At 38.4% G+C, this 16426-nt stretch overlaps 1 protein-coding gene across 2 annotated transcripts in view; it reads left to right on the top strand.

Annotated features, from left to right (window-relative positions):
• Window positions 1–16426, top strand: part of NRG3 (neuregulin 3) — a 408983-nt gene that overhangs the window by 204157 nt on the left and 188400 nt on the right. The window lies entirely within an intron of this gene.

Raw genomic sequence — 16426 nt, 5'->3', positions numbered from 1 at the left:
AACAAAGCAAGAGAGGAATTTATTCTGATGTGCAATTAAAATGAGACCTTTTGGTGTCTTAAAGTAGAAATAAACTTCTCGCTGAAAGTTTAGTGCACTGACGATATTGAGTAATAGAGACTTTAGAAACAGAGAGAACTGAGGGCAGAAAAAGATCTAGTGACCCATTGAGGCTGACTTTTGAATTGTTTTTTTTTCTTATTTGTTTATTATTTTAATTATTATTTTAATATTTTATTTTTAATGTTGGTTTTTGCCAGATGAAGATGGGTGAAGTTTATGCATAATGTAGTAAATTTTTGCTACTTCTAGAAAAAAATTAATTGATCTTGATTGTTTCACTGATAGTGCCCAGTAAATTATCAGGAAGAAAATTTACCCTAGACTCTCAGATTATCTTTAACTCGTATTTTCCAAGCACTTTTGATTTGGGTATCTAGGGTGGAGTTTTGGGTTAGGTGAGTCTCCACCAAGACGTGAAACCAGTCCGAGAACCTTTCCCCACACCTTCAAGTTGAAGATATCAGACATGTTGCAGGATGAATGTCCCCTGCCTGCCTTGGTTGCTTTTGGGCAAAGTACACTTCGATACTTCGTTGTTGTTGTTGGTCAGTTGCTAAGTCATGCCTGACTGTTTGCAAGCCCATCAGTGCCCACCCCTGTCCTCCGACTGTCTCCCAGAGTTTGCCCAAACACACATTCATTGCGTTGATGACACCATCTCTGACCATCTCGTGCTCTGTCGCCCCTTTCTCCTTTCTCCTTCCATCTTTTCCAACATCAGGGTCTCTAAGGAGTCCTCTCTGCTCATTCTGTAGCCAAAATGTTTGAGCTTCAGCTTCAGGCTTGATATTTAATCTAGACATGAAGAGTTTGGCACCATTGCTCTTCCATAGACTCTCCCAAAGAATGCCTTCATTCTTCTTGTCCAATTATTCATTTCTACTTAACTATTAACATGTGTTTGCATGGATGTGCAACAAACAAACACACACACTATTTACCAATCCCATGACTAGGACTGGCTGATCTTCTGACTCCTAATTCATCCAAGGCCCATTTTCCACTGGAATGTCCATCATAATAAACTATGCAGCTTCCATGAAAGAAACTTATTTATAAATATGATTTTGAGAAAGTGATGTTGAAGGGACAAGAGATCATTAGGGATCCTGTATTTTATTTTTATCCTAAAAAAAAGGATATTCCAGTAAACTTCCAATAAAAGTGCAAGTCCTTCATCAAAGAGTAACTAGGCATTGTACTCCTCTTTATGGGTTCAGGGCCTGTTCAGAAGGTTCATTGATCAAAATCTGTTCCATGCATCATTTCATCATTTGATGTTAAATTGAATATGGGGAATGTCCAGGCTATATCCATTTTCAGCTGGTGTATTTAAATAATTGCCTCCACTATGTTGCTAAAATTTTGCTTTTTAAAGGCCAATTGCCCTGAAAATAATTATTTATCAATAAGTAGTTGTCATTTCAGTGGAACTCCAGCTAAACGGGTATTTCTCTCAACCAGTTGGAAGGGAGGAAGGGAGACTTTTTCCCAAGCAACTAGAAAAAATAAAATATTCCAAATATTTATCTAATCATCTACTTCTCTCTTTCTCTCTTACACACACAAAGGAAAACCCTCCCTTAGTCAACCAGATAGGAATGTTCCTTATCTTCTTTTAAATAAATTTAAAACAATTTAAAACAGATAACAGGCTGAGTTTACTGTCATTTGGAATCAATTTCTTTTCAGAAGAGAGGAGTGATCAAGACAATTCTGGGATAAAATCTACTGCTTTATGCTCTCAAATACCCATTGTTCCAAGAACTGTCGCTCATGAAGATCTGTGCTTTAATTAACTTTTTTATACAGTTTTACAAAGATGAATAAAATTAAAACTCAACAGCGAATCACAGGCTTCTGTGCACGTGAGGGAGGTAGTGAAAAGAGGCTGAGAGAGCACAAAAAGCTGATAGTGAAGTCTCAAATCAAGAAGTCAACATCATACTGTAAAAAATTATTTGGCATTCAGCACAAAAAATATTTTTCCTTCCTTCCTTCCTTCCTTCCTTCCTTCCTTCCTTCCTTCCTTCCTTCCTTCCTTCCTTCCTTCCTTCCTTCCTTCCTCCCCATCCCTCCCTTCCTTCCCTCCCTTCCTTGCCTCCTTCCCTCCCCCTTCCTTCCTTCCTTCCTTCCTTCCTTCCTTCCTTCCTTCCTTCCTTCCTTCCTTCCTTCCTTCCTTCCTTCCTTCCCATCTCCCTCCCTCCCTCCCTTCTCAATTTAGCCCAGATTTAGCCCGCTCAATTTAGTTTTTCATGTTGTTCCTTGTCCAAGCACTAGCCAAGACTATCTCTTCTTAATTTTTCAAAGTCATCCATGGTCAGTTAGATCAGAGGTTCCCAACCCTCAGGCCATGCACTGGCACTGGTCTGCGGCCCTCCAGGAATTGGTCTGTACAAGTTAGTGAAGCCCATCCAGGCATGCATGGGATTGAGGCAGGCTGCAAAATCACACTTCTCCCCTCTGTCCCCCATCCATCCCCCAGTCCCTGATGCCCAGAAGGTTGGGGGCCACTAAGTTAGATGTTGACATTTATTGACTGATTCATGGATTGTAATACCCAGCCAGTTGGCATCATGACCTTTGCTCTACTCCTTTCTATTGTGGACACTTATGGTAACTGTTTTGTTTTTTTAATCATAGCAGGATATGATCACAAACACATAACAATAGCATTTAGCACTTAGACTTCTATAGGATTTACAGTGTTTTACAGCCTTCGCTAAGTGGTTTGCAGAGTCAGCCTGTTGCCCTCAACAAACTGGGTCCTCATTTTACCCACCTGGGAAGGATGGAAGGCTGAGTTGACCTTGAGCCTGGTGGGATTTGATCTGCCAAATTGCAGGCAGCTGGCAGTCAGCAGAAGTAGCCTGCAGTACTGCACTCTAACCCCTGTGCCACTGAGGCTCATACTGATCTATCTTCCTTAGGTTCACTACCCTCCATGCCACACACTAATTTCCTTCTTAATTGAGTGAGTGAGGGCTAAGAGAGAATGACTGGCCCAAGGTCACCCAGTTAGCTTCCTGCCAGAGGCAGGACTAGAACTCCTAGTCTCCTGGTTTCTATCCTGGCGCCTTAACTGTGACACCAACTTGGCCCTCAGGAATTATTTTACTATTTGACAAAAGGGCTCCATATATGCTGCAAAGGTCATAAAAGTCTCATTTGAATGGATTTTCCCAGGAGGAAGCGTGAACAACCCTCACGGCCTGGAATCAGTACAGAAAGTAAATATTACAAAGGTACAATCCTGCACCCCAACCCTCCTAAAGAGATTTCCACATTTTACATCCACTGAGAAGATATTGCAACTCTTATTGCAAACAGAGAAAATAGCCCTAAAGAATTTGCCCAGTAAACCATGTTTGACCAATGCTGAAATTGTTATCATCTTTCTAAGAGTGTGCAAAATGCTGAAATGAGACAACTTTGCTATCTTGCCATTAAAAGAAATATTTAGGAAGGCAGCCCATGCCAATCAACACGAAAGGAGGACTTCTTTATATATGCAACTTATATGCACAAAACCAGTATAGGAAGTTTTAAATTGTCATGTATTTCTCTCCTTTAAAAAAATACCTTTTTTTAAAAAAAATGTCTCCAGGTTTGATAAACCATGAATTGTATCTAAATAGCCTGCATCATTAACTACCTCTGGGACTTGAATGCCTTGTGTTTCCTCACTGCTTTTATTCATTTGCTGAAATAAATATTATATTGTAAGGGAAGTATTTCCTTCAACCTTTTTGATTATTTGCTGCCGGTGAATGTAGTGTGCTCGATCAACAAAGACATTGTGAAATTTCTGTAAGGGAAACACCTATTTCAGTGCATTGTCTCTGGCTAAGGCAAAATAATTTTCCCGAGGAGAATCATTAAGGAGTGCAACTTGCTTCGGGGGGCCTCATTAGAAGGAGATCTCCATTTGCCTCCTTTCAGGCAGAACCTGTAGCAGAACTTCAGCAACTCTGAGTTCCTGGATGGGTGGCATCAAACCACTACAAGGAAGGAAACAGCTCAGTCTCTAAGCATTGACCACTCCTGTTATGGAATTTGGTATTTACTGATATTCGGTAGTTTTGTCTCTTCTTTTTCCTCCTCCTCCTCCTCCTCCTCCTCCACCACCACCTCCTCCTCCTCCTCCTCCTCTCTTATTATACTATAAACATGAGAACTTCAGCAGCTGTTTGGCCAATAAATGAATTTCAAGCCAAGATCAAGATGGTATGTTCATTAAATGCAGACATTAACTTGTAATTGTATGTATAGCAGGGAAAATTAAAGACTAAATCTAAGATAGATAGATAGATAGATAGATAGATAGATAGATAGATAGATAGATAGATAGATAGATATAATCAATAGATGATAGATAATAGAGATAGATAGATAGATAGATAATAGATAGATAGATAGATAGATAGATAGATAGATAGATAGATAGATAGATAGATAGATAGATAGATATAGAGATAATAGAGAGATAGATATAATCAATAGATGATAGATAATAGAGATAGATAGATAGATAGATAGATAGATAGATAGATAGATAGATAGATAGATAGATAGATAGATAGATATAATCTCACAGAGAGAGCTTTGGAAAATTCCCATCCTCTGAGAATCTCAACTGGTCAATGGATGTCCCTGGAATATAAAGAAGCTTCTTCAACATTGACTCTCCAAGCTTGCAAATGAACTGACCAAACTACCTTCTGCTAAGATTTATTTGGGCCATTTTTTTTTTACCTTTGTCCTTGATTGTCTCATGTGAACCTTCTGGGTCACAGTTCCCATCCAAGACTTTCCCAGGCAAGGAGAGCCTGGAAGACAATCAAGCGCCTGGTGGGGCTGTTTTCACCTCCTTTGAGCACTTCCAGACAGCTCCAATCTCAACACGTAGTGACATAATTGCTAATGGGTCTGAAAAAGGGCACAGTGTGTGTTTGTGAGCAGACGTCTCTCTCTCTCTCTCTCTCTCTCTTGTATCCTCTTCAGCTCCATTAAAGATCCCGTCTGCCGCTTACAAACAGGACACCTGTAGGCTGAATAGGCTTTACTGATTTATAGCTAGTACCTTTCCAGAGTTCCTTCGCCAGTGACTGCATTGTTTAATCATATGCCAAAAGCATTGTGAGCTCTGACATAAATGAAGGTGAGTTGCAAGTTTTGGCTGTTGTTGTCAAGAAAATTTAAGGCCCGTGAAAAATTAATCAGCAACCAAAACAGAAAAGGGGGAAAAATGTTGCGAGCTGGACCAGAAAAGGTTTTCCCCTTATTTTTCTTCTTGAAGTGCAAGTTATTAATTTTTATGTGTTTACATATATTACTTCAGTATCTGTTTATGTGTGGGCCATTAAAATAAACCCCATAACACATTTTCTATGGGCTGCATATAATTTTCGTAGAATAAATTAGTACATTTATATGATTAAAGGTTCTTGGAGGCACGAAAGCTATTTGAATTAATGACTCTGGTATTTAAATAGATGTTTTTCAAGCACATTTTTCACAGCGCCTACTTCCCAGAGCCTTGTGTGTTCACCTGTATGCAGACAAGGGAGGCCTGGCTCTTCAATCTTTCTAAAATAACAATTTCTCAAATAACAAATCCTATTCTACCCTACTGAAGGACGAGGATTCCCCTAGATTTAACAGATAGCAGATAATCACAGCTGGAAGGGACCTTGTAGGTCATCTAATCCAACCCCCCAACCAAGCGGGAGACCCTACATCATTCCTGACAAATGGCAGTCCAATCTCTTCTTGAAGGTCTCAAGTGAGATTTGCATGGTATCTCAGCAGCCACGCAAAGACATGATTTTGCAAAGGAGCTGGGGTTGTGCGCTTGTTAAGTACTAAAACCAGAGGTAGTATTCTGTCAGTTCGGACTGGTTCTGCTGTACTACTATGGGAAATTTTGACTGGTTCAGAGAACTGGCAAATACCACCTCTGGCTGGACCTGCCCACCCACTCCCGCTCTTACCTCTCGTATATTCCCTTGTTTTTTTTTTTTAGCTCATCTGATTCTCCAGAACAGTAGGAATTTTTTTTGAATCCCACCACTGACTGAAGTGAATAGGTTAAGGCACTCTTTCCAACCCCTAAAAGGCAAAACAAGAAAAGAAAAAAGAGGTCTGATCTAATTTGAAGGAAGTGATGGTCTAGGGCAGGGGTCTTCGAACTTGACAGCTTCAAGACTTGTGGACTTCAACTACCAGAATTCCTCCTCCAGTCATGTTAGCTCAGGAATTCTGGGAGTTGGAAGTCCACAAGTCTTAAACTTGCCAAATTTGAAGAGCCTTGGTGTAGGAGAAGGAGAGACAGAGCTGGGAGAGGAGTCAAGGGAGGAATCAGCCTAGAGTCATCACATTTCCACAAATGGTCTGAGCCCAACCTCTCTTGAATTCCATGAATGACTCTTATCTTGTGTCAACTTAGTGCTGACTGTTAGTTGACTAGATTCATGTCAGGTATGAAAATCAGGACCACACGTTAAACTGATTTATTGCTATGCACAAGTACCTGGTCAACTAATGGCCAACACTCAATTGACCCGAGATAAGAGTCAACCGAATTCAAGTGAAGTTAGCCTTGGCCATACTCTCTTGGCTCCACCCCCAGGCTCTGCCTCTCCTCCTACAGTTGGTGAGATATGTAGTCCATCAACATTATTTGTGCACTGCTGACACACGGCCATGGATCTCTGCCTCCTTCTTGTGTATGCATCATAACCATTGAGACATGTAATCTGTACATATTGTTTGTACACTTCTGACACATAGCCATGGGTCTCCACCTTTTTCTTGTGTGTGCATCGTAACAACTGCCTAGGGACAAATAATATTCCCAGGACCATAATTCAAGGTGGATCTCTCTTTTCTCAGTATTTCAACCACACCCCAGTTTCCGTTGTTTCCTCCTATTTCCCAAAGGGCCTGTGAGTTCTGATGTGCTAACTTTGATTTGGTTGTTCTGTGTATATCAGCTTGTTCATTTCTCTTCCTCGGTGCCTGCCACCCATTCGTTGAATTCCCTGCAGACCCTGAAACATCTAGTTCCTTTTGCCAGCTGTTAATGCTTGTTACCTTGTAACAAGCATAGAAATATAAAGAAAGATAAATAGCTATGTTAGCTATCTTGGTATGTGCCAAGTTTGTATCAAGTGTAGTCAGGTCTTTATCTTGGTTACTTTTAAAACATACATCCATCCATCCATCCATCCAAATGTGTTAAAATTGTAAACTATTTAGTAGGGATAAATAACTTCCCTTCTCTTTGTTTGAGCCCTGTTGGTGCAGTGGTTAGAGTACAGTACTGCAGGCTACTTCTACTGACTGCCGATTGCCAGCAGTTTGACAGTTCGATCCTGACCGGCTCAAGGTTGACTGAGCCACCCTTTCTGTCTGAGGTTGGTTAAATGAGGACCCAGATTGTTGGGGGCAAGAGGCTGACTCCGTAAACTGCTTAGAGATGACTGTGAAGCACCATGAAGCAGTCTATAAGTCTAAGTACTAATTGCTATTTCCCTGGAAAGGCTCAGGCCTTTCTCATGTAATGTTTTGTTTTGGTGTGCCTGAATTTGTCACATTTCTTAGACAAACAGCTGTGGCTTCTGCTTATCAGATGCCTAGTCAAACTGGAAAGCATTAAACACTTCTGTTGTTTTTCTCCAGAAACACGTACAAACAAGGGCGCTTGTAGCTTTTCATTCTTTGCATCAGCTCGCATTTGCTCAAGTCTGTTTCCATCTTCTCCGGTTTTCCACCCTATTTCTCACAAAATGTATCTGGGGGTTTCAGCTGAACGTCTTCTGAAACTGGTTCATCTCTGCCATGTTACATTTGCTTCCTCACAACAAACACAGAAATAAAAAAAAAAGACAAATTCAATACCCAGTTAGGTTTTACTGGTACATTTCACATGTATGTCAGGGAGAGAGTGTCACTTCACCTGCATGTGCAACTGGTTCTTTTAATTTACTCCTCTTTGTTTCTTACAATTTCTTCTAAGAAGTATATTTCAGAGTATTTCCCAACAACCTTTTTTTTTTTTTACCAACCATCTCAAAGCCTAAGGATTTAAATTACTTTTTGTGTGTTGGTGTATTGCTTGAAGGATTCTTCCCTTGCTTTTCTTGATGGATTGGTTTCTATTTTGTGTACTTATGTTTTCCTGCATACAAATCAATTTGCTTCTCTTTTCCATTTCTGAGGATGGACCAACAACAGTGTTAAGCATAAATGTATTTTAAATGAGGAATGTTGAACTCTGTGGTATGTCTGTCTGGAAGAAAGGAGATTGGCTAACCTATCAAACTCTTTCAACTAGCATATCTGTCTTAATGCTTCAAAAGAAGGAAGCAAAGTTTGCCAGGCTTTTCAGTTACAAAACTGATTTCAGAATCTGATGGTTTAAAGACTGGTTTCCATGTGAATTCTGCCTCCCTTTGCAAATCTGTTATTGGAGCTGATGAGGATTGCTAAAAGAAATAACTGTTTTGTTGAAAATTATGTGTTTGGGTGTGTGTGTGTGTGTGTGTGTGTGTGTGTGTCTCTGTGTGTGCACTTTTTTCCTTAAACAAAAGGATAGTGTTATGTTGCATTTACATTGTGAACAGGGAGGGAACATAGAGTTTTAATTATGTGCTGTAAACCTCAGCAAAAGCTGTTTTCCTCTTCATTTGTATTCAGCAGCAGGAAAATCAGGGTTGGCAGAGAAGCAAGAGACATAAAACGTATTGCATAAAATTATTAGTCAAATCGAAGCATTGTTGGTAGAAACTGTCCATCATCTGTTACAACAGACTCTGATGTGCACGACTTATTGTCAATAGTACGTAGATGGAATTCAGAATTATCTTTCTCCCTGTCATTCTTGAAAACAATAGAATATTACACTTATTAATCAAGAGATTTTAACTTCAGAATGTACAGACATTTCTTTGCAGTTTTGACTGAATGCAAAGAGATACCAGTAGGGAATAGAGTGTATAACAGTGCAATTATCATTGTTATTTTTATTGAGTTTATCCCTGAACACAAATGTTATCTCATCCAGTACAAAATTGGCAAATATATTTACCAGTCAGGATGCTTCCCTCCCAACAGCTCATAGACAATAGATTTTCAAATAACCCAAACTATTTTTTTTTCAAATATTGGCATTTTACTGCTTATTTCCAAGTCTTTTTAGATTCAGGAATAGTGTCTCCACTTCCTGCTTCTTCAATAAGCCTCAAGAGAAAACTGGAAGATGCAATGTTCACTTTCTTATGGGTTTTATGAAATTGATAACAGCAGAACATATGGACAAGGCAAAAAGATCTCCTACCCCGCAAAAATCAAATCTACTCATACTTCCCATTGCTTTAATGCTGTCGTGGGAGAAGAGCAGGAAGCGCTGATGGGTAGAGTTAAGGCCATAATTAGCTTAGAGTCATTACATAATCACAAATGTCCCTGATGCCACCTTTCTTATCTGGTGTCAATTTAGTACTGGATTTAGTTGATTATATTTTTGTGTACATGCCTGAGCATTACATATTTGAACTACAGTTTAATGTACGCTCTTTATCTTTTGCTCCTGACAGCTCTTCCCTGTTCCCCTTCTCTGTTTTCCTGCTCTTTCCTGTTCCTCTTACAGTTTGATACTCTTTCCTGTTCCCGTTTCCTGTTTCCTGTTTGTTTTCATTGGGGTTTCATCTCAGTGTCATCAACCAAATTTATTAACATAGTCTCAGTTTTAGTTGGGTCATTTGTTGTTGCAACCAGTTGTCCATGGCTATGCCCAGATGAGTTTATATCTGCCTAAGACATCATCCCATGGGACATATATTGTTATGACATTGTTAGAACATGCCTGGGACATCATAAGCAATAGGACAAAGCTGTTTTGTAAATACATCGCATAGAGCAAAGAAAATGCCAGAAAGTGGGGGATACCAAGTTTTCATTTGACACACCTGATGCTGTAGTGCAAGGATGGAGCTGAAATGATGCCAATATATTGTGGCATGTGGATAGGCCTAAACAGAAGAGTCCATTCAGCTTTGGGCTTAAAAACAGAATTATTGGAGCTTTTCAGTACATCTTATCTTATTATCATTTTTCTTTGGACTATTCTGTATAATATTAGTCAAAGAACATGCATTACTTCCATTAAACTTTCCCACACTCCTCTAGTCATAATTTTATATTTGCTTTTAGGATGCTGAAAAAGTAATATTTGTTCAAGGGATGGAGAACCTTTGGAGAGCATCCATTTTTCATGTTTCACATAATTTAATGAATAAATGACATTTCCATTTGTTCAAATTGAGGAGCAGATAGATAATAAATACCCCGAGTGATAATTATTACATACTCAGCCTTTGTCAAAAATCTTCAACCTTTACATACAGTAGACAGGAATTAATGTTTATGAAGAGGTTATATCCTACAATTATATCTAAAATGATACTTGTTGCTAGATACCACATGCTTTAGTACCACATTTATGTAAATTTAGTATTTATATAAATAATAATTCTACCTCTTTCTGTTCCTTCATATGTCTATACAGGTTTTAATATTAGGAAACCAATAATAGGTTGGCACTATTTTTAAAAAAATCTTTTCTTTTTAATTTTTTTTATTAAGTTTCAAAAATTAAAACAAGAACAACAAATTGCAAAATTACAATGAAAAAGGAAAAGTGGGTGAGAGGACAAGAAGTTTAAAAAGTGATTTAAAAAAAACCCCAGCAAAATAATAATAATTAACTCCCAGCAATACAAATACAGGTATAAGATAAAATATACTCTTGTTTTACTTTAACAAAAAAAGAAGATACAACACTAAAAATATAAAAGATATACACACCAAACAGTCAAACAGTAACAACAATATATAATACCATACCATCTTAGTAAAACATATAGCTCATAAATGCATCATAATATAAATTCCTGAAATAGACACATTATTAAATATTTCTATCATCAAATATCTATTTAAAAATCATCTCATTTAAATTAAAACAAGTTCATAAAAACTTAAAATAAAATGTATATCAGTTAAACTTCAACAGTACCACATTTCTATAACCAAAACATATCTAATTGTCCAATCTCACAGTCAAAACTCCATTTTTTATCTTTCTAATCTTTAAGTAAAAAGTCCAAAAAGTGTTTTCCATATAGAACTAAAAGCAGTCAGATTATTATCTTTAATCAAAGCAGTCACTTTTGCCATTTCATCCCATTAACTATTTCCTTAACGTCTTTTCATGCTTCATTGAATTAACTTAATTATGAATAGCAAAGCTTTGAATCTCTGTGCTCTAGAACATTAGTTTCTAGAGCCTGTTTGACAAGATGCAACATTCATCTTAATGGTAAGTATTTACCAGGTTCTAGTGCATGATACAAGGGTTGGGGTTTTGATAGGAAAGACTGATCATAATATTAATACATTCAGTATATGTGCAGGTGAAAAATTACCATCAAGATCCAATGTGGTTAACTACAAAAGAGCACTACTTAAAAATAAAGGAATTGGTGGCAAAAGGACTTGAAAGCAAGGGTCAAGGAGTTAGTTGTTATTCAAAGCCACAAATATTTGCACCACCATCAAAACCACGGCTGTCAAATTCCTGGCCTGCAGGCTGGATGCATCATGCACTGACCACGCCCACGCCCAATTTAGCGAAGGGGGGAAAAGTCCCAATGTGTCACGTGATGCCACCATGACAACATGAATTTGACATCCCTGATCTAGAATGTATTCCACAACGTGAGGAAGAGGCAAACAAGACCAGGAACAGGTCAGTACTGTTTCATCTGGTGTCCAGGGAGAAAAAATATTGAAAAAGCTTAACTCAGTTCTAATTGCCATGTTTGGGGAGGAAATATATATACAAAAGAGCCGGAAAGAGAGCAGAAGAGGAATACGGGAACTATTGTGTAGACATCTGCTAGTGATAAAGTGCTAGCATGTTTGAGAGTCTTTAGCTTACCAGGAGGCATCTGAGCAAGGCTCATGGCTGAGACATATAATATATCGTATGGACAAAGGGGACTGTCTACTATTGACCTCACCCCTTTCCTAAGAGGTCTGTTTGAGGCGTGCATAAGCGCACAAACGTGCCTACTGTCCCCGTCCTATTGTTTCTTTTATTTTTTTTATTTTTCTTATTTGCATCCATGTATTCATAACTATGTTTTTATTTATACCTATTATCTTGTAAGCAATTGACAAATCAAAATAAATAAATAAATAAAAAAATCAGTGAATAGAACCAGATTCCATTCAGTGAAGCTGATTGGAAGGAAACAGAACGGATAAAAGAAAGGACTCTACAGCTCACACATTTTTTTTTCCTTTAACCACCCTGTAATCCTTTCCATTGGGGTGGAGTAAGAGCAACTGAATGGAGCTGAGCATTTACTGGCCTATGCAGAGTTCACAACAGACAATTATCCATTGTGCCCCAAAAGAGAAACATCTGCCACTGCCAAGGATTGAATTCACCACCTCATGATGGTGAGGTGAGAGCTCCACTTCTAAACCACCATGCCACTCCTTACGGCATGCACAATTAAACTTTGTGTCACAACTTGTGATAATGGCCATCTGTCATGGGATGCCATAGCAGAAAGTACATGCAATGGACAGGCTTTGGATGAGATGCTTTCCTTTGTGGACTTATCATCCTGCATTTCTTTGCATTTGAAGGTTCAAATCCATGTTAGGATCGGGTGCAACGCATGGGTTGGACATAGTTCATATTGAATTTTTGCCAGGCTATTATAGAAATCTAGGTAGCATATGGAGGTTGCCTCTATCATCACATAATGTGGCTTATTCAGCTACTAAACAATCTATTGTACTCATCATTTAATGGGATGCTGTTACATTCTTTTCTTCAAATTTGACAGTGCTGTAACAGCTGACAAGGTTACTTTCTTTCTCTTGTTCCTCCGGTTTTCCTCCCCTGCTGTCATATTAATGTGAATGCTAACTACTACAATGATGGTCCAAAGGCATTAATGTGCGCCTGAAATTTCAGAAGGCTTGTCATAATTTTCCTCATCATTCCACATTTGTTTCTTAATTTGGAGTGGACCGCTTGGGATCCATTTAATTTCTCAGCTAAAAAGAGGCTCTTGAGCTAATGTACAAATCCTGTCAACTTGTCTTCTCCCCTTGAGTCTCACATCCTAGAAGCGTTTGCTTATCACATTTCTGTTTGCTTGTGAATCCGTCACAAGTGGAATATTCTGTGAGGAACTGGAGGAGAGACCTTTTAATTGCTTTTCGCAGGCTGTCCTGTCCCTCACTTTGATGGTATTGAAGTTAAAGATATTTAAGAAATGGATTGTGCTAGTGCTCACCAAAGACAACCGATTCCAAGTCCTTATAGTTAACAGCAACTCTTTATGGCAATCTTCTGGCTACACGAAAATACCCCTTGTCACTTACTTAGTCAAGTAAAACCATCATGATGGACAAAATGCAGTGACAGATTGTTGTCTATCTTAGCATTAGTAACTTAGAAAGAAAGGATAAATTTTGTTTTTTAAAAAAGCCAATAACACAGTGTGGAAAAAAACCAACACTTTTTGCATTATTTTTCTGTGAAACAGCCAAAATTTATCCAAGAAGGGATGTTTACATGAGCTAATACATGTGCTTGTCAATCTAAAACTCACAACTACCATCAAGAAGGATGTCTAAAATGTGATTTATCTGTGATTCAAAATGCACATTCATTTAAGATGCCCTTTGCTAACACCAGCTAGCCAACAATACAAGTATTGTTAGAATGATTAATTTGATATTTGAATTGATACTAGTTGAATTCTACTTAGACAGAAAGACAGACAGACATGATAGATAGCTAGATAGACGGCTAGAGGGATGGATGGATGGATGGATGGATGGATGGATGGATGGATGGATGGATGGATGGATAGATGGATGGATGGATGGATGGATGGATGGATGGATGGACGGACGGACGGACAGACAGACAGACAGACAGACAGACAGAGAATATATACTTGCATGTTTCAGAATCTAAATTAGTGCAATGTTCATTTAGCTCTTTTTTCCTATAGTAAAAAAGGTCTTGGAGAAATAAATCCAAATCCAAATATTAAGCCAAAAATATTAGACCACCATTTTGGATGAGTAGAAACTCCATCAACATTGAGAGCAGAAATTTCTATATGGTCCAGGAAGGGTCAGAACAATGTTTCTCAAAGTCGGCCACTTAAAGACACGTGGACTTCAAATCCCCAGAACTCCCCAGTCCACTCTTCTTAATGTTGCTGAGTTTGAAAACTATGAGCTGAGGGTGTGGATTCTGCCCCCAGTTTCCCCCAGTGTGAGAGGGTGTGGCATGATGTGTACGTGGGTAGCGGTGGATGCTGCTGGACTTGGGACTGCTGAGTAGTGAGACAGAAGCAACTCATAGAGCAGGTGAGTTAATCGAAACTTCTTCCTCGCGATTCAAATTTGTTTATTAGAATAGTCCTCATGAACTGGTCTACTCTGTCTTTTACACAGCAGCCTTTCAGATCTTAAAGGCATCTCTCTTCTCTCCTTTCTTCTCCTTTCCCTCTCATTCCCAATTCCTATTATAAACGTTTAAGCATAAAAATCCAGAAGAAGATTCATCTTAGAATACAGGAAACAGGCAAAAATGTTGTCAAAACCTTGCCATTTTGAAGGAAAATGATACCGCCTAGTAGAGGAAATGAATGCCCTCTAACGTCGCTCAAAGCCGTCTTTGGTTTCTGACCTCTCTAGTAATAGGTTGTGCCACTCTTTATTGTGTAACCTCTCCCTTGTTTCACAATCAAAGTAAATGAAGCCACTGGTAGCACAAAGAGGAAAATAAATTGATACGTTGTTATCCATGCCAGTGACAAGATAATACAGGTTTCTATCGCTTTCCGAAGTCTCAAGAGCAAACCTTCCTTTTATTTGACACTTCTATGATGGATATTTAGTCACCAGAAGCTGATATGAGTGAATGGCATTTAGCCTCTTGGCACTATCTGCATTGCTCCGGGAGAATTAAATCAGCCACATGCTCACATTTTAATCTTTCCACATCAAGATGAATAGATTTTCTTACATCAATAACATATAAGTGACACGCAGTGAATCTCATCAGGCTTACTGAGGATAAATCTTGTCTCAAAAAGTTGAAAACCTAATATTTTATAAGATAGAATCTGTCTTTAAAAAATAAAAGTAAATGCAAGAGAAAAATGAAAAATCATCAGTTTGGACACAAAGAAGCCCATAAATGTTTCAATTTCATCCAACCACGTTGCCTGGAGGGCCTTTTAGAAAATATTCTCAGCTGTTTCACAGAATTTCGTAAGGGGGCTTTTTTTTTTCTTTTTCTTTTTAATTTAAAATTTTATTGTACTTTTCCACAATTACAAATCTCTTGTATATTCTTTACAACACTGTGACCACATATGAAAGAAGGTACCACCTTGTTGTTTGCCAATCTTGCCGATGCTAAATGACAGCGATAAAACATTTTATAATGGTTTTCTTTATAGGCAGCAGACATTGTTAATTTATTATTTTTTGTCTACCATTTTTCCCATTCTTCTAACTGGATATTGTACCCAAAATTCCTTGCCCAACTATCATAGATCCTTTAACTATTTCTTCTTCCCTTTTGAATCTTAACAGATAGTTACACATTTTCGTTATGAATTTCTCTTCTGGTCCTAGTAGAATTTTATCTGATTGTTTTTCCCTATCAATACTGTATTCTTCTAAGTCTTTTTTATATCTCATTTGTAGTTGTAAATATGGCCACCAATCTATACTTATTCCTTGTTCTCTCAATTCTTGATTTAATGAATTCTTGAAAAATCATCATTTAGGCACAAACAAACTCATAAATGTTTCATTTTCACCAAACGACATCGCCTGGTAGCAGGGGGGGACCTTTTAGAAAATATTCTCAGCTATTTCACAGAATTTAATAAGGGGACTTTTCTACGTTGGTGGGGAGGGGTAACCAGGTCTTGGCATCTTCAGTTTGAATGTGGGGGGTGATGAAATAACAAGGCCAGAGGTCTTCAAACTTGGCAACTTTAAGACTTGTGGACTTCAACTCCCAGAATGCCTCAGCCAGCTATGAAGTCCACAAGTCTTAAAGTTGCAAAGTTTGGGGACCCCTGGACTAGGCTCAGTGGGGTACAGGTTCGTGTCTGGTAAAGATCTTTCACTATTTGCATTTTCTGTTTCCTGGGGATTTGTTTAATTCCAACCAAGTTCATCAAACAAATCAAGGTTCAACTCAGAAACGTCCGGGGACCCCGCAAAATGTATGAAGCTT

This window comes from Pseudonaja textilis, chromosome 4, assembly GCF_049901715.1.
Source record: "Pseudonaja textilis isolate UNSWEBS1 chromosome 4, rPseTex1.2, whole genome shotgun sequence".
In the NCBI taxonomy this organism is placed as follows: Eukaryota; Metazoa; Chordata; class Lepidosauria; order Squamata; family Elapidae; genus Pseudonaja; species Pseudonaja textilis.
Note: the sequence above shows the minus strand (reverse complement) of the source record. Positions and strands in the feature narration are given on the sequence as shown.